We start from the raw sequence: 19,973 nt of genomic DNA on the forward strand, positions 1-19,973 counted from the left end.
AGTGCATTCGATAAGGAGATCTTTTAAGTAGGGAGGTGCCAGTCCCTTTAGTGCTTTAAACTTTAAAGTCTATCCTGTAGTGCACAGGCAGCCAGTGAAGCGAAGCTAATACTGGAGTGATGTGCTCATGTGTTTCTGTTTCAGTTAGGATTCTTGCAGCAGCATTTTGGACTAACTGAAGTGCAGAAATTGCTCTGTTTGTGCTGCCTGACAGAATGGCATTACAGTACTCCAATCTAGATGTAACAAATGTGTGTATCAATTTCCATGTCCTGTAATGAGAGGAATTGTCTTAGTCTAGCAGTGTTTCTAACCTGGAGGAAGGAAGATCTCGACACATTCTGAATGTGTGATTCAAAGGATAGATTATGATAACAAATGACACCCAGGTTTCATGCCATCTCCTTAGGGGAGAAATTAAATTTATCATTACTCAGTTTTGTCAGTGTATGATTAACAGTTTGATTTTTGTCTCCTAAAATTAGGACTTCTGTTTTGTCAGAATTAAGCATAAGAAAATGTTTCGTCATCCATGTTTTAATCTCAGACAGACAGCAGATTAGTTATCTTTCAAATCGGAAGCACTGCCCAAGGGGGAGGGGTTTCTGCGCACTTCCGTAGGAACCCCATCAAAACATCACTCTATCAAAGCTGCCATTGGCCCCTGCGCTCGTCACTCAGAACAGGTCCCTTCCCACTTCCTGTTCTATAAAAGGTGCCAAGGCTGCAGTGATGGAGACAGCCACGCACCCCGTGCTTGCGTCTCCTCCTGCTTCCGCTGCTGCGCAGGCTGCCGATACCGCACCTGGCACGGCAGCTGTGCCCCTAGTGACAGCCGCGCCGCCCCTATCTGACGTGCCCACTGTGCGCGCCACTATGACTGTGCGTTCCCCCACGCATGCAAACAAACGACAGGGAAGATCGGTGGAGCGACGCCCACGGGCTCCCTCCCCCTCTTCGCTGGGTCTTCGCTGGCCTCCATCCTGCCGCACCGTCGGCAAAGGAGGTCAGGCTCAGTGGACAGGGAGCGCGATGTGGTCATCCTCGCTCTCAATAGTAGGATGGACCAAATCTGCGCTCTCCTGGCCGCACAGGCAGCGCAAGCAGCGCAACAGGTGCCACCCCCCCAACACACCTCTGATCCTGCCCTGCCGTACTCCAGATTCGAGAGGGGTCAGCGCACACAGCGGAGGGGAGGGGAGGCTTATGCCAGGACCCAGGGCGCGGCAGAAGCGGGCTTGGTGGAATTTCCACGCGTGAATTCCACCATAGCCAAGCTCGTTTCCCTACCTCTGCTGTCCACAGAGCCACGAGACCTGACCTGCCCCAACAGGCAGTGTCGTGTCACAGAGACGCTGCTCTGGAGGGCGTATGAGCCTGGAGCCTAAGTGGCTCACCTCTGAAACACCGAGAGCCTGCTGGCCCTGTACTTGGCCCAGCTGGCGGAGCCCTCGGAGCATGATGGCGCATCACCAACCCCGCCCCCTATCTCTGACCAGCTCATCACTGTGATGCGCCAGGGAGCTTGGGCAACTGGGTGATCCCTGGTAGCCATTGTGGTGGAGCGCCGCCAGCTTTAGCTGTCCCAGGCATGGCGGGTCCCTGAGGCGGACAGGACTCGCCTCATTGATGCCCCTATTTCACCGGGCTTTACCTTTGGCCCCTCTGTGAAGGAGATGCTCACACGCACACTCCAGGAGAGGGAGCAGTCCATGCAGCTAGCCCGGGTCTACCCCATAGCACTCCAGGCCAAGCAATGCAGACAGTCTGTGGCAGCTAACTGGGGGTGAGGTCCGACCGCAGCTCCCAGGCCAGGCCACAAACCGGATCACAGCCCAGGTCACAGCTCCGCCCACCTGCTGATCTCCACCAACGCATCACTGGCAGCCAGGTGCCCCCCCAGGCTCACCGCCCTGGCCCCCGTCAGCCCACAGCGGCTCCTGGTAGGAGGGGATCCGGCCTGACCCTACCCCCTCCGCCACCCAAGCCCTTTCCTTGATGCATTACAGCAGCCTCTGGCCCACCTTTACACCCCCCAGCAACTCTAAAATTGGCAACACTGCACCCAAGACTCTTGGGTGCTCCAAATTATATCAGTTGGCTACTCCCTGCAATTTCAGACACATCTACCTCCCTTCCAGGGCGTGGTTGTGGACGCGAGTGAGGGACCCATTGCAGTGTGCGGCGCTTCACGTCGAAATCGCTGCTCTCTTGGAGAAGCGAGCAATCTGCGAAATGCCCCAGCCGGGGCAGCACGAGGGATTTTATTCCCTATACTTCCTTGTGCCCAAGAAAGATGGTGGTTTCTGCCCCATCTTGGATCTGAGGCGCCTGAAACGCCTCAAACGCACTTCAAGATGCTCAACCTGCGCACCATGTCCCAGGCCATTAAGCCCGGCAATTGGTTCACCACGGTGGATCTGAAAGATGCTTACTGTCACATCCCCATTGCGCAGGCGCACAGGAAGTTTCTCAGATTCCAGTTGAGGCCGTTGCAGTGGTCGTTCAGGTTTCTCAGGATGCACCCTCACCGCGATCGAGCATGCCGAGTCACAGTCGCTCAGGCGTGCTGGAAGGCGATCCATTGGTGGCGGAGCCCTCACAAACTGACCCTCGGTGTGCCCCTGAGGCCAGTCTACCACCGAGCAGTCATGACGACAGAGGCCAAGCAAGGTTGGGAAGCAGTCTGCGACTGATGTGGAGTCCGAAGCAGGTGGACAGGGCCCTCCATATCAACATCGTGGAGTTAAAAGCAGTACTCCTTACACTTATTTCCTGCCAGTCCTGCGGGACAGACATGTGCTGGTTTGGATGGACAACACAGTGGCGTTTGCCTATATCAACAGGCAAGGAGGTCTCCGGTCGCGAAGACTGTACTATACAGCATGAAGATCTTGCTGTCACGCAATATGTATATATTGTATATTGTTCAGCTCGGCTACTCTGTTGACTAGCCAGCTATGTATTATGTTGTATTTTCTCATTGGGTCTGTGGCCCCGGTCCTATTGGATCAGGGAGGAGGGAGGTCGCACAAGTGCTTGATTGCCCGCACCAGACATTGTGCAAGTAGATTCGGCCTTGCTCCTAGCTGCACTAGTAGAGCAGCCGGCCTTGCTCTTGTAAGCGGAGGGCGTAAGAGTTAACCTCTGTAGCCCTGCTTCGTATATGCTGATTGCAGACAGTTCCTGGTAGAGCGTGACTACGGTCCTCGCTCCTGGATGGCTCAGGTTTGGCACTACGGAGCCCCTGAGGTTACTGTCTGGAGTTGTGTTGCCGAGGTCCCCTAGCGGTGCACCTCAGGGAAGTCTCCCTTATCAGCTCGCTGCCTCCTCCCTTGTGACGGTTTTGTTATACAGTAACCCCTCCCCCTTGGGCAGTGCTTCCAACTTGAAAGATAACGATAGGTTGCATATGCAACCCCGTTATGTGAAAAAGGAAGCACTGCCCAAGGGTTGCAAGGTCGCGCCGGAGTCCAAGCTCACAGCAAAAGAGGATGAATTGGACTAACAAACACAGACACAGGGAGCTTACGTTCCTGAGTCCAGAAAAGAGGCAAAAGAGGACGAACCTGCGCAGACGTCACGTTTTATAGAACAGGACTTGGAAGGGACCTGTTCTGATTGACTCGCACAGGGGCCAATGGCAGCTTTGATAGAGTGACATTTCGATCAGGTTACTACGGAAGTGCACAGAAACCCCTCCCACTTGGGCAGTGCTTCCTTTTTCAGATAACCGGGGTTGCATTCACAACCTATAATTTTTCTAGGTCTATGGTATTGTTAGGATTTACTGACAGATATAATTGTGTGTCGTCTGAGTAACTGTGAAAGTTAATATTATGTCGTCGAATTATATCACCTAAAGGGAGCGTGTACAATGAAAAAAGTATAGGTCCGAGGACTGAGCCCTGTGGGACTCCGTACTTAACCTCAGTTAAATTTGAGTGGTTCTAGTTAATCTGTACATATTGGAGTCTTTTTGAAAGGTATGATTTAAACCATGAAAGCACATTGCGAGATAGGCCAATACAGTTTTCTAAGCACTGTATCAAGATTTTGTGGTTGATTGTGTCAAAAGCCACACTTAAGTCTAATAAAATAATAATACTGGCGTGCCCTATGTCGGAGGACTAAAACACGTCATTCAATACTTGTAACAGGGCCGTTTCCATACTATGGCTGGAACAGAAGCCTGATTGAAATTTTTCATAAAGATGATTATCAGTTAAAAAAGCTTGCAGTTGGTCTGCGACTACTTTCTCTAGAACCTTAGAAAGGAAGGGAAGGTTTGAAAGGTTGATAGTGTTTAAGTTGGTTAGGGTCGGCACTTGGTTTCTTAAGAAGTGGTTTAATTACAGCTATTTCAAATGATTCGGGAACAGATCCTGAGGATAAAGAGACATTAATAATATTGTGTATTCTGTGAATAATTAATGGCAGAGATTGTTTTAGCAGTGAGTGGGTATAGGGTCTAGTGTGCAGGTTGTAGTTTTCATTTTAGTAATTAAGGAGACCAATTCCTGGAGATTTACTGCATTAAACGAGTCCAAGGTAGGCAGGAGCTGTGAAGGACTGCATGTGTCGGCTATAGTATTTGTGTATGTTTCCTGTTCTATCTGTTTTCTAATGCCGTTAACTTTGTTATATATAAGAATGGATATGTGTGAGATATTCATATACACAGATATATTTACTTTTGAATTGCTAAAGCCACACAAAAAGTGGCTATATTTCTAGTGTTAACAGGATTATAAACACATTGAATAATAAGTATAGTTTCAAAAACATGAGAACATGAAAATGTGTTAAATACATGTTTGATACATTAACAATGTCACAAATAACAACAACAACAATAATAAACTGACCAAATGTATTGCAATTTTAATTTTAATCTGTTGAGCTTCTGGCTTCTGGCTTCTGACTGATGCTCTAATGCTTCATCTTAAATTCTTCCACAGAACCTTCACTTCCGGGACATTTAAAGTAAAATTAAAATATTTTAGCTGAAGAGACATGGTGAGGTCTTAGGACTTGCTGACCAGATCTATTCAGAGGAAGGGCAGCCTTTCAGCCTTTCAACTGCCTCCCTCCACAATCTCATAGAACAAGATCTTGTCATTTTCACAGTATACAGGTCTACATTCCTATCTTTTGATTTCCTTTTCTTTTTCAGTTCTTTAAGCTACTCCAGAGGTCAGAACCCTAATCAACCCAGTAAACTTTCCCACAACCTTTTTCTCCAAGTATGTGACTCTCAGAGGATCAGACTGTGGACTGGCTGTCTGCCTACCCTCCTTATTCAGATTGATCTGTCAAACTACATTGGCTAATTTGAGGCAATGTCTTCCCAGTTAGATAGCTGGGCCCGATTTAATTAGCTTGGGGTCTTAAACTTCTTCCATATAAGCCAGCACTTGATTGAATTCACCCTCCAACAGCAGTGACCGAGGGCCTATTATCCTTCTCACCTCCTTGTCACTGATGCAGGGGGCTCTGGCTCTCCTCTGTGATGCAATCCCTGAAACAATGTTTCCTGATACTACTTCCTCTGCTGAAGGCCTCCTCTCTCTTCCAGTGGAAGGATCCGGTACTCTACTTCACAGGGAGCTTGTTCCTTAAGGTGTGACTCAATGTTCTAGATGCTATAAGTGTTTCCCTTGCTGGAGGCGTGGGAGGAAGTCCTGTCTGGATTCCAGCCGGGAAGAGAGGGCAGGAGGAAGACTGGCCTCTGTAGAGTTCTTTGGTGGACTCTTCCAGAGAGGATTCTTCTTCTTATAAGGTCTAAGATTCAGAAACTCTCAAGGAGTATCCTCCTCTGGTCACCTGTACTTCCCTTGAGGCAGGTGGGGCTGCACCTATCTCCTGGTCCACTGATTAGTGGAAGGTTGGAGTACTCCAATTCCCAAGCTGGAGGATTGCTTGGCCTTGTCTGGCCTAGTGTGCACCTCGCCTGGATCTCCTGCTAGTATAGGAGTTTCCAAGTGTGCTAGGATCCCAGAAGAGTCCTGTGTCGCTGCCCCAGTAGACTCTGCAGAGGCCTGATCCCCACAGTCCTGCACAATTGGATCCCCACTGGGCCAGACTTCAGGGTCTGCCGGTTGTCCTGGGACCTGTCTGCTGATCCAGGTCCTCTTCCATGTCCCAATCCTCAAGTTTTGTTTTAATTTCTTGATCAAACATAATTTCCAGATATCATTCCAATCTGCCCCATTTTATCAGTCATGACAGAATGTTAGGAAGGCTTCCGGCAATGAAGGATGTGTCAGAGACACAGGTATTGAATTGGACAGCTCAATATATCCACAGTGTTTGAGTCAAAATCCACCAAATAATTGAAAGAATGGTCATCAGAGTAGAAGAAGAGCAGCTTGCATCCATTCAGTGGGGGAAATTTACAGAAACTGTCTGTAAATGACCATCAATACAGTTGACTGACAAAGAGTTCACTAACATTCCCTAAGACACAATATATTATTTTGTCAACAAAAAAAGGCAATGGTGTTCAAATTCCTCCTTACAACCCACAATGTGTCACTATATACCGGCATAGGCCTAATTTACAGCTGGGGTGGGGGGGCATGTCCCTCCCATTTTATGAATTCTATCAAACCGTCCCCCCCACTTTTTGAAAGACACGATCATAGGCTGAAATTAGGAGATGTACCCCTTGACTTGTCCCTTTCCACTTGGCAAATCTTCTGAAGTGAAAGGTATGCCACTTGTATACCAGTATACCTCACTTTGCATTACAGAAAGGTTCCAGAACACTTAATTGTAAACTAAATTTGTGCTTAACAGCATCAGAAATACGTTGAATAAATGGGATAGATTTAATAAACATAAAAATTAGATAAATTTGAATATAATGGTGCTGTTAATCAGAAAATGTTAATAAGCTCACCATTCTTAATCTTTAGTTTAAAGTTCCTGTCTCCTCATTGATGTTCTTTCAACTCATTTTAGATATTAGAACTTAGTTCCTTTTTAATGTTCTATTTTTTTTTCTAAAATTATTAAGCTAAACGGATCTACTGTTTGGCAACACTTTATTCAAGGGGGAGGAGAGTTAGTGTGACTGCAGTTATGGAGCTTGTGCTCTGTTGACACAGGCTTTGGATTTTGTTTTTATATTACTAAATATAACTGAACTTGTTTTTAAAACTCCTATGCCATCCATTTATGCAAGATGGGCTTTGCATTTCACATTTTCAGATACACACACACACACACATACATATTTATCTTATTAAAACCACCATTATTTATTGTCTTTCGAGCCATTTCTGGAGATGATTGCTGATTAGCACCTGTGTCCATGTGTAGTGGCTCCCTGATCCATCTGCAGAAAAACTACAGGTTCCAATTAGGGCTGAACGATTATCGATGTGGATGCGATGCGAACAATATGCAGCGAGTGTCCCAGAGCAAAAGCAGGACTGCGCTCTTTGTGTGGCATCTTACTAACCAATAGAGTGAGCGCACCTCCGTCCTGCCCAATCAGCGCTGCCCAGCCCACAGCGTACACGCCCCCGTTAAAAACACACAGCAGAGCGCGGTGCAGTGGGGTTATGGCGTCTGCAGAGTCACAGCGATTATTAGGCCAATTAATACCAAAAACAAACAGCACTGCGGTAATAGGGGATTATTTCGGCTTCGAGGTGACGGACACCGAACAGAAAGGTCGTTTGCAAGAGCTGTGTGTAATTGTTGCCACAACCCGCGGGACTCAGCTCCTGCACCAGCCCTGCAAACAGCGCCGCGGCGGCTGGAGGAGCGCAGTGCACAGTCGACTGAAGTCCCGCCACTGACCCTCAGTCCAGCAGCGAGAGGCTGTTACACCATCTGAAAAGACCTCACGGAGGCACCAGGAGATCAGTAACGCCATCACCCAATACCTCGCTACAGACAATGTTTTAGAGGGAAACCCAGATGTGCTGTGTTAATGTATTCATTCATTTAATTGTAAATGGACACGTTATTGAATCGTGTCCCTTCACACTGACTGTCTGGATTGTCCTGCACACATTGACACACACAGCCTGTACCCCGGCCAGCTGTCATACAGTATTAATACATTATTATCCTTCAGTTTATTTTAATTAGTCAGCGCTGCACCGGTCTGTGAAATCAGTGTTTAATGCACTGATATTAACTGTAAGCAGTAAAACATTTCATTGTCTCTGTAGGTGGATTTCACTCCACGCTGCTAATAAAACTGCAATGTCTTCGTGATCGCACATGCACTTGAGATTATATCTCCGACACAATGTGTCTGATGTCCTCTCTGTGTCTCAAGTCAAACACACACCTCCGCTGCTGACAGTGACTCGTGTCCTCAGTGGGACGGATGTTACGGACGCGTCCAGCAGCAGATAGTTAACCTCCACAAAACACGGCGCGTCCGGACGCTCAGCCAGTGGAAACGGGGCAATAGTGACTTTTAATGCAGTGACCAAAGAGGGGTTTAAAAAGCTCATCCCACCACTGGACAGGAGATATACAATCCCTCTCGCACATATGGTAGCCGAGTTGCATCCCGCAGATCTGTGCATTGAATGCACGAATAAAGTTGAGAGGAATTGACACACGTGGGATATGACCCACAGCAGCAGACTTGTGATCCAGCAGGACGAGCGACGGTCTGAGTCTCACTGCGCACTTGATCAATGAGGACCCGCTGTCTGCAACGGCAACTTCCCTGTGGACCGTAGCAGGTTTGGGGGGTTTCAGCAAGTGATTGTAAGACTTGTAAGACTTGTAAGGTTGGAGTCAAGATTTGTTCTGCACTTTATTTTGTAATGCCACTTACTGGCAGCCTTTACTGTGTGAAGAAAATGTTAACAAGTTCAAAGTATTTGTACCTGAATGTGTGCTGGACAATATTTTAAATGCTGGTTATCACTCCTGACAGTTTTAGTTGATTGTGAACATTTTGTGTAGCATTTGTGATCATTATTTAGTGTTTTGTCAATATAAGCTAGTCCTACCTTATTTCAAAGTCAGAAGAGCTTGTTTATAGAAAGGTAAGGTCATTGTATTTGTTCTTACTGGAGATTGTGTGCACTAGAGAAAAGTGAGTGTTCAATTACTGGATTTTTTAAAAAGGTGTAATAAATGATGGAATGAGTAAATATCTTTTCAGTTCTTGAATTAGAATGCATTCTGTAGGCAGCACTGACTGCATTTTAGCAGCAAGAACATAACCATCTATTGGATAGAAAGGCACACTGCATCTGCTAGACTACAAGATAGTGGAGGGATCTACAGTTGTTCTCTAATTTAGAGTGTGTGCTGCACACTATTGAGAATATTGAGATGAAGCTTGACTTTACAGAATTAAATCGCATATCAAATCGCAATCGCAATATCTGTCAGAATATCTGTCAGAATATCTGTCAATTCGATATTTTCCCAAAATCGTACAGCCCTAGTTCCACTATTCATCCATAAAGAATATTGTCAGTTAAATTACAACAAATAGATAACAGTTTTTAGAGCCACAGTAGTATGTTGATCAGCAGTGAGAAGAGACTGTTTGATTTGTTTTCATGGTCATAGGGTTATTTTATTATTTTTATAAATAACATTCCTGCTATTTAGCTGAACTGCTTCAAATCTGCATTCACATACATTTAAGTCCACTTAACCTCAGTGTATTTCTATTTCCCTTAATGTGAGAGTAGTTTGATTTGCTCTCTTACATTTGCAACACAAATGAGCCTTATTACCATTTCCCCTCAGTGCTGGCAGGTGACTGTAGTGATGGATCCAGTTGGCCACAGTTTAGCTTCACTACTGACATTAATGTAGGGACAGCCAGACCCGGCTATGTGTAAAGACAGGTACCTGAGGAGTAGTCAGTAAATGAATCAGTAAACATGTTAAAGATAATCTCATGCTCAAATATAAATCTCCATAACAGTCTTTCCACCTGCCAGTCTACCTGATTGATTTGTGGTGACTGCAGAACTGTGAGAATGAGAGAGTGTCTCCTTCCTTTTACAGGCTGTCAGGCTGTGGGATCACAGAGGGAGGCTGTGCAGCTCTGGTCTCATCTCTGTGTTCAAACTCCTCAACTGTGAGAGAGCTGGACCTGAGCTCCTGAGCTACAACCACTCGGGGGACTCAGGAGTCACGCTGCTCTCCGCTGGACTGGAGGATCCCAACTGTAAACTAGAGACACTGCGGTAAGCAGAGGCTGTGTGTTTGTGTGAATACTCAGCCAATGACTGTAGTTTCTCTGCTCTGCTCCTATCCCCTGCTCTAACCCGATCTCTCCCTCTCCTCTCATCAAACATATTTATTTATTCAGAGAGAAAATCCAGTCCACTATAGTGTTTACTCTTAACCAGGTCTATGTCACTACACTGTTGGTTTGTCACACACTGTATCCTAATCGTCTCATATTTATAATATGAACTATTGCAGTGTGTAACAAAGCATTGTCAGTCCTCAGTTATTAGTTGTCCTCTACTCCAGTGGTTCCCAAACTTTCTGGGTGGCGACCCCCAAAAACATTTGGGTCACAAATGTTACATGAAATAAAAATAATACATTTATTATTTTACCCCTCACCACATTATCCCTCTCTCCTATCTCCCTCTCCTATCTTCCTCTTCTCTGTATCACCTATTTGTCCTTCTCCATCCACACCTCTTCACCTTTCTCCTCTCCTTCTATTTCTCCCCACTCTGCACTCTTATTGTTTACTGTGTCCCTCTCATGCTTTATCTCTGCCACTTTCTTTTTCTCATTTCCCATCTCTGTCCCACTCTTTCCCCTCATCCTCCTCTAATTCATTTTATCCTCTTTCCTTCATCCTCTCTCATCTGCTATTGTCATTCTGCCTCTCCTGCTGCTCTCTCCTTTCTTTCCCTCTTCCTCTACCCTCCACATTCTGCATTCCTTATCCTTCCAAATTGCTCTCCTCTCCACCTCTCCTCTCTTTTTCTTCCCTCCTGCCTAAACTCAATGATTACAAATGACACTTAGAACAGGGGATGTGCCAACTGACTGGAAGACAGCAAATGTCAAACCAATCCACAAGAAAGGGGACAAAACTGAGCCAGGAAATTACAGACCAATCAGTCTCACCTGCATCACCTGTAAAATGTTGGAGAAAATGATTAGACAGAAAATGAAAAACTTATTCTTGGAGATGGTCAAAATGGGTTTAGACGAGGCAGATCATATCTTACTAATTTATTCTAATTTGTTGAACATGCAACTGCAGCTGTAGATCATGTGAAACCATATGATATGATATACTTAAGTAGATGTAAGTAGATGGATTATGAACTGGTTGATGTTTAGGAAACAGAGGGTGTCGATTAGAGGAGTCGCTTCTAACTGGAGTGAGGTTGTTAGTGGAGTTCCACAGGGATCAGTACTAGGGCCTGTGCTTTTTCTAATCTATATTAATGATCTGGACTCTGGGATAGTTAACAAACTTGTCACATTTGCAGATGATACTAAAATAGGTGGCTCAGCAGATACAATCTCGGCAGCACAGGCTATTCAGAGGGACTTAGATAATATTCAGTTGTGGGCCGACACCTGGCAGATGAAATTCCCTATGGACAAGTGCAAGGTATTACATGCGGTGTTGGGGTAAAATTGCCCCCTATGTATTGTATATACCCACTGTATAACTGTTAGAAAATATAAGAAACCTTCCAGTAAGTTACTAGTTAAAACTTGCTCTTATAAGGGTTTCATTGTTCTTATTAGGATTTCTCTGCTCAGACTTATAGTGTGCCAGATAGAGATATTTTCTACTGCCGTGGACATTCTTTAGGTAATGAACCAAAACTATATATACATCACGTTCTTATCAGTATAGTGTGCGCTGTGTCATTGGTACCAGCGCTTCCATGTCTGGATAAAATATTGTTTCCCTAATTATAAAGAATACCTTATCAATTATTGCTTCCTGTGTCTCGGAACTGCCCCGGGACATATGTAAAGAAAATATCCAGGTTCGGGACGGCTTCGAAACTCCTTTGAAATATTGCTTGTAGATGTATAAAAGGCTGTGTGAAACCTTCAATAAACTGAAGATAAACGCACAGACTCCAGTGTCTATGAATTTACTTCCCCGGCCTGTCTCCTGTTAAAAAGTCTCATCTGTTACTGGAAGCGCTGACTGGGGTGCCTGATTCACTGGAGAATCCGAAGGGTTACTTCAACTGAAGCTTTGTACCTTAACATGCTGGTAACAAAAATGTCCACTATAATTACTCTATAGAAGGAATAGATCTAGATGAAGTAACACTTGAGAAAGACCTAGGAGTCTATGTGGACTCCTCACTTTCTCCATCCAAACCATGTGGGGAAGCAATAAAAAAGGCAAACACAATGTTAGGGTATATTGTCAAAAGTGTGGAATTGAGAACAAGGGCAGTGATGTTCAGACTGTACAATGCACTAGTTAGAGCTCATCTGGATACTGTGGACAGTTCTGGGCTCCACACTTCACAAAAGATATCGCTGCTCTAGAGGCAGTTCAGAGGAGAGCAACCAGACTTATTCCAGGTCTGAAGGGAAAGTCCTACTGAGAGACTGAGGACCTGAACCTTTTCACCCTGGAACAGAGGAGACTACGTGGGGACTTGATCCAAACTTGATCCGAACGGCCTTTTCTCATTTGTAAACTTCCTTATGGTGTTGTCCTTCCTCTCCTGATTTGCTCCTGGTTTTTCTATCTTCACCCCATTCACCTCTCCGTTCATCTTCTCCCCCTAACTTTCCCTTATTCACCTTACTATTAACTCTTCTCTCTTCCTTTTCTCCACCTTTGTTCACTCCCCTACTTGATTTCCTCTTTCTCACTCTGTTCCTCTCCTTCTCCATATTCCTTTATTGTTATTATTATTATGAATGGATGTTCTCTCATCTCTCCTCCCTCTTGTCTGCAGATGCCTGTCGACTCACACTGGACCCCAACACAGCGCACAGATGCCTGTCTCTGTCTGAGGGGAATAGAAAGGCCACATGGGCGACAGAGGAGCAGCCACACCCTGATCACCCAGAGAGATTTGACTGGTGGCCCCAAGTGCTGTGCAGAGAGGGTCTGACTGGCCGCTGTTACTGGGAGGCTGAGTCCAGTGTGTTGTGGGCTGCTATAGGAGTCACATATAAAGGAATCAGCAGGAAAGGAAGCCGTGCTGACTGTCGCCTTGGACACAATGACAAGTCCTGGAGTTTGTACTACTGGGATTCCAGTTGCACAGCCCGGCACAATAACAATCACACTGCCATACCTGCCCCCCCCCCCACACAGAGTAGGAGTGTATCTGGACTGGGCAGCCGGCACTCTGTCGTTTTACAGCGTCTCCTCTGACACACTGACGCTCCTGCACACCTTCCACAGCACATTCACTGAGCCCCTCTATCCCAGGTTTTGGGTTGGCTCCAGTGTGTCTCTGTGCCAGCTGGAGTAGCCTGGTGTCCTTGAAGAGCCTCTGTCTAGAGCTCTAGTCTGTCCTCTGCATTACTATTTCTACTACTACTACAACAACCCTGGGACCCAAGTTAGACTCCAGCCTTGTGTGTCTGCCTGTGGGGAGTGTGCATGTTCTCCTAGTTGCTGTAGGTTTTCTCCAGGTGCTCCAGTTTGACTGGGTGATCTATATTCCCCTGTAGTCATGTGTGTGTCTGTGTGTGTCTGTGTGTATCTTTGTATCTGTGCACTGCCCTACAATGGCCTACTGTTATGTTCAGGGTTTACCCTGCTTTGAGCCCAGTGACCATCAGTTTGGGCTCTTGCTCACAGCGACCCTGCCTATTTGATTAATTAATTAATAATAATAATAATAATAATAATAATAATAATAATAATAATAATAATAATAATAATAATAATAATAATAATGATCAATACTTTTCTCTCTCTCTACTATTCACATTCTCTCTTGCTCCTGGTCTCAACTTACCTTATTAAAATAATAATACTGTTTAACATTTTTGGTCTTTTTTCTCTGTTCAGATCAATTTAATATTATTGATTGTATTCAGCATTATTTATACAGTGATTCTAAACTCAAAATTACTGAAAGAGTTGTCTTTATTTTTATATGTATTTAATGTAAAAAGAATCAGTTTTTGATTTGAATAACTCATATATTTTATAAGATTCTTACTGCAACTATGTGTATTCTGTCAGTTTTTTTTTCTTGTATGCAATGTGTCCAAGTTAATGTGAATGAAACTGTGATCCACATGACCAACACCATTCTTATCTGTCAAACAAAATTAGATCGATCAATAACACATACTCCCACAAGTGTGAATCAGCAATCAGGAAGGAAGTGTCCGGGGGAGAGGAGTTTTGGAGGAGCGGCAGGAGGAAGTGTGCTAGTCGGCACGAGGAAAAGTGTGTTGGATAGAGAAAAGCAGGGAAACTTGTATTCACTTTAATTGTATACTTTTTCAATACCCAAGTTCGGCTATAGTTAGGTGAGCTGTTTGTTTGTTTTGACCGTGTAAGGGTGTGTGCTCGAGCCGAGAAAAGGGGCACAAATAAACCAGTTATTTGTGACGTTATTTGTTGTGCAGGACTCTTTTGTCTTTAGTATTTACTTTATTTTTCCACAACTGTGACCGACCACAAGTCATCACGATGGTGGTAGCGGTGGGATCATGGACTTTTTCGCCTGACAAACCATGGAAAGAGATGGATAAAGTATTCACGAGTCGCCGCTGCAGAGTGAGTCGGACTTGTCAGTGGCCTGGAACACATCGCTGCTTAAGAAGAGGAGGCAGATGGTGAGGGGGATGATGGAAGCGATGGAAGAGAGCCGTGGGGCTCACTGAGAAATGAAAGGAAGGCTGCCTGTTTTCAGAGGTAAGCAAACATGGAAAGACTTTATTACGCTGTTTGAAATGATGGCAAAGTGGGAGGAATGGATGGAAAAGGAAAATATATACAGGCTGTTTTCGAGCTTTGAAAGGCAATTGTAGAATGAACTGCCCACTGAAATAAAAAAATGTGAAGGGGACTTTAAAGAATTAAAGTGCAGCCTGCACTTGTACTTTGATTGCAAGGACAAGTTAGTTATGCCTCGTGGTGGGCTGGATTGCACCAGTGAGAGAGAGATCAATAAAGACACACTGCTGCAGGCCACAGCAGTGCATAATGAAGGGGTGGCGGTGTTGAGCACACCGAAGTTGCCAGGGTTCGATGGAACAGGTTGCTAGGAAGTGTTCTTGGCACAATTAGAGACTTTATCTGAAATCCACACTGGATCCACACTTCACCGGAGTGAAGCTGAAAAGGCAAGTCTGATGATACAGGCACTAAAAGGGGACGCTCCGCTGGTGTTGCTTAACCTTCTACCCAGGGTAAAAAAGCACTATGCTGCACTTTGTGGAACACTGGGCTGCCGTTTCGGAAACCTTGTTGATCCAGAAGGGCTGAAGTTGCATCTGAGGCCTTGCCAAACTAACCTCTGACCTGGAGAGGAAGAGCCAGAGGGCTTATGCTACATCCAATGGGACAGAGCAAGAGGAGCAGGCCCGTTTGCAATTTATTGAAGCACTGGGCGCAGGCAAATTGAGAAAGCACTTACGTCTACAGCGACCTACTTCTCTGGCCACCGCACAGTGCATGGCTCAAGAGTGGGAAGAAGTGATGGAGGAGAATGCTGCCACAGCCTTCCAGCCAACCACAAGACAGACAGAAGTTACTGAAGTGCCACCAATGGCCCCTGAGGTTGTGGCCCTGCTGAGAGCCGTCCAGGTCAGGGGCCCAGGAGGTCCAAATTCCCAGTTACGCCTTTGCTGGGTATGTGGGCTTCCCGGACACATCCGCCGTGACTGCCCATCCCCCAACCACAAACCATAGCCCACGAACCTGCCTTCACGATCGGGAAACGAGGCTCCTCATACCACCTACCAACCCTGCATCAGCAGTTCAACCAAGCCCTAGCACTAACGCCCCAGCATGCCCTGATACTGCAGCCCCATGTCACAGCTGTCTGGCGCCACAGTTGTGAGGGGCTTTTTATGGTACAACAGGCCCAACTCTGGGACTTGCTGTTTGAGTTTCAACACACCTTTGCTACTAGTGAGGAAAACACAGGGAAGACTCACCTGGTGCAGCATTACATAGACACCGGAACAGCAAAACCAATTAAACAATGCCCCTGTAGGCTGTTTATGGCTAAATTCGAAGCAGCTGAGAAGGTGCTGGAGGAAATGAGAGAGGGCGGCCTGATTGAACCCTCTAATAGCCCGTGGGAATCACCTATTGTGATGGTGCCCAAGAAAAACAGGACGTGGAGGTTCTGTGCTGATTACCGCCGGCCGAACCAAGTCACTCGTAAAGACTAATTTCCGCTGCCTGCATTGATGAATCACTGGATCAAGTTGCCGGCTCATCCTGGTTCTCCTCCCTTGACCTTAAAAGTGGTTACTTGCAGGTGGCCCTGGCTCATGCCGACCGTCACAAGACTACCTTTTCTACAGGGTCCGAGCTGTGGAGATTCCGCGTTATGCCCTTCGGGCTCTGTAACACCCCGGCTAGTTTTGAGCGGCTGATGGAGAGGGTGCTGCAAGGGGTACCGAGGACAAACTGCTTGGTTTACCTAGATGACCTGCTGGTAAACAGAAGGCTGCCATTGTAGAAATAGTTGTTTCAAACAACTCAGTGTGTTTGAGGGACATCTAGACTACAAATATACACAAATATCAAAACATTTAGAAAGTTCAAAGTGCCAGTGTGGCAACTACTGACCAAGTTTTGAATCAACACCAACTAAGGATGAAGCAGCTGTACAGGTACCTTTGACATAAACAGTGACACAGTGAAGGAGATTAGGTTCCAGTCTGTACTGGTGAGGGTATCACAGTGGTTCGGAGACAGGGCACCGGAGTACTAGAATGGTCGTGGGCTGGCAACAGGAACAATGGAGTCAGGCAAGAGACGTGGTCAAATAGGGCAGGTAATAGGTCAGGCGATCAGGCAAAAAGAATAATGAAGGGAATCCAGGAATCTGTGAACAGGAATATGGGCAAAAGGTCAAAACACTAAAGTAGTCAGAACAATGAGGGGGGGGGGGCATCCTAGGGGGTGGGGGGGGCGGGGTTGCTTGTACCGCATAATAATTACCACATTGTTGGGTGGAGTTGACAGGGCACCAAAGGAATGTGCAGGGTGGTGGGGGGTCTTCAACTGTTTTTCAAACCCTCCAAAAGATTTGTCTTTAAGCCAGACTGATTCTTTAGTAAAATAGCTATTTTTCTCTATATGTGTGAAGCTCCAAAAGAGCGCTATGTATACCCTTCAGATTCTTTAGAAAACATAGATATTTTTCCCTACGCTAGTGAAGCTCCAAAAGAGTTGTATTAAAGTCCCCCCGATTTATTTAGTAGAATAGCTATTTTTCCCTAAGCGAGTGAAGCTCCAAAAGAGCTCTATTAAAGCCCTCACGATTCTTTAGTAACATAGATACTTCTACTTAAGCGAGAGCCGCGAGGCCGTCTCTTCAACAGGGCCAAAGCAGTTACCTCTTTCAAATGGACAAGGGTCCTGTCGGTCCGGAGCTTTTTGAGCGAGTGGGGGTGGTGAGGAGGTGTCTACGTCTTTAGTAACCTCGGATCGGTGAAGAATTAGTATATTTGGGGGCGGAGTTGACAGGGCACTGAAGGAATAGCCTATCAAGTTAGAGTTTGGTTAGAATAATTTAAATCTTTGGGGGCGGAGCTAACAGGGCACTGGTGACAGGTGGGTCTGTTTTCAATTTGAGAAGCGGCTCTGTTGACATTGGAGGCGATGGGCCCCCCGGGCCCCGGATAAGGGAATGTGTTGAGAGATAGCGATCTGTAGAAGCGCTGGGGCTGTGGGCAGCTGGAGAGACACAAGATGGACTGAACTTTAGAAAATCCTGAATATGAGCAAAATGAAAAGAAATGTAAGAAAGAAAATGTAAATTAAAACTTTCAGTAGTCAGTATAATCTCAGTAAATACTACACCTATCCAAGACCAATATTTTCCAGCATATATCAAACTTATTATTTAAAGAACAGATACAATGTAAAGATTGAATAAATACAATGATGAAGTTTTAAAGGTGTGTGTGTGTGTGTATTCACAACAGCGTGCAATGTAAATGAAATGTTAAGAAATCCTTAAATACAGAAGAGTTATAGAATATATATGTTATATAAGAAGCATAGACTATATATGTAGAAACTGTGAAATTTCAATACAACTCAAAAAACGCTGCATTTGTAATAATATTAGTAACAAAACATCAAATTATTTAAAAAAAATCTAATGTAATCCATTCATGCAATAAGATTAAGTAAATACACAATATGTGTGTATGTATATTTATATAATTTACACATTACAATAGCTTGGGGGTGCGGTCTGAAGACCTTAATGGTCTTGGTTGTATTGACAGTAAGACATTTGAACAGACTTCAGTACAACTAACTAGTAACTTATGTACAGACATAAAGAACAAAAGCACAATTTAATAACGATAGTAAGTAAATGAAACTAAACCACACTTATTTTACTTAAGAAATACAGTATATAACCGACATTTAACTGAGCACAGCTCTTTGGTAGTTAGATAACTCTCCACGGTCAAACAGAAGCCTTATAGTAGTAACTTTCTTACAGAAATAATGAATGCACCCTATGATGTCAAGAAAAAAATGAATTAAAAAATACTAAAGTAACTTTAGACATATTAAATATGTATCATTCATTAAGTATGTGTCAATTAAAACAGTAGATTTATACTTTTTAGTTAAATAATCTCCAGGCTCAGCATCTCAGGGAGTGAGACCGACCCAGCAGCACATAAACACAATACAGACAGAGGCCAGAGGGAGCGGCAACCTTAGAGACCACAGCGAAAGACAAGCGCAGGGAGACACAGTCACACTAGAGTCACACCGGATCATGCGTGAATCCAGCAGGTCTGTAGTGAGATAGGGTTAACACAAAACAATCAGGCACAGAAAAAGAGAGGGGCTAGAAATAGAGAAAAATGATAAATAAATAAATACATACATACATACATAAATAAATAACCATAATAACAGGGTGAGTCATAAAGACCAAACCGACACAGTTGAATATTTGAACTTTATTACTTTACTTATTTTGAACATTATTTGGGTTACGAGTTGTACAGTAAAGCGAAATCAGATTTAGCAGAGAGAGACACAAGCCGGTAAGAACATGTTTTTGTACAAAATAAGAATCAGAGAGGTATCTATTTTATGAAATGCTTCTTTATTGTTAATAACATACACAAGGTGGGAAGGAAGGAAATGATGCTACATCAGATCAATGTATAGAATATTAATCTGAATTGTGCTGGTCCTGTTTCTGCTCACGTTTCAAAGATAATCAGTGAACTATAGGCCGGGTGACTGAGAATCTGCGATGCCGTTTTAAACCCTAGATGCTTAAGCTATATGCTGTTAGGTCCTAGCTGTTGATTTGATGGATCTGTTCAGGGTGATGCTGTGTCTGTCTGTCAGTCTCTCACCATGTGTAAACATAAAAAACAGCTTTATGTTATCACCAGACTACATACAGTTAAAAGGAATGCCACATGGCTAAACTTGGCTCTTGAAACAGAGCAGGACATTATGGCTTCTGGATATGCGTGAGCTCAGACCCCACCCCAACCCATACAGAGCCGCTTAAACTCCTCTTGAGGAGACCTATCTGTAATAAAAATAATAAAATTGATATATGCAATAAGCCCACAAAGTATTTTGAATATAAAGTATTGACTATTTCTGTTTGCTATGTGTGCTTTGTAACAACCAGAATTGACTTTGATATAGAAAATACATTTTATATTGCAATGATGTTGTAAGTTGCCCTGGATAAGGGCGTCTCCCGAAAAATAATAATGATGATATTACTTATACTAATATTAATGATAATAATAATAATCATAATAATAATAATAATAATAATAATAATAATAATAATAAT

General features: G+C 44.5%; 1 protein-coding gene and 1 pseudogene across 3 annotated transcripts in view; both read left to right on the top strand.

The window, feature by feature from the left end:
• Positions 1–13,445, top strand: part of LOC136751671 (tripartite motif-containing protein 16-like) — a 184,353-nt pseudogene extending 170,908 nt beyond the window's left edge.
• LOC136751661 (myelin-associated glycoprotein) overlaps positions 1–19,973 on the top strand; it is a 363,254-nt gene that overhangs the window by 274,350 nt on the left and 68,931 nt on the right. The window lies entirely within an intron of this gene.

Source organism: Amia ocellicauda, chromosome 6, assembly GCF_036373705.1.
Source record: "Amia ocellicauda isolate fAmiCal2 chromosome 6, fAmiCal2.hap1, whole genome shotgun sequence".
NCBI classification, from domain to species: Eukaryota; Metazoa; Chordata; class Actinopteri; order Amiiformes; family Amiidae; genus Amia; species Amia ocellicauda.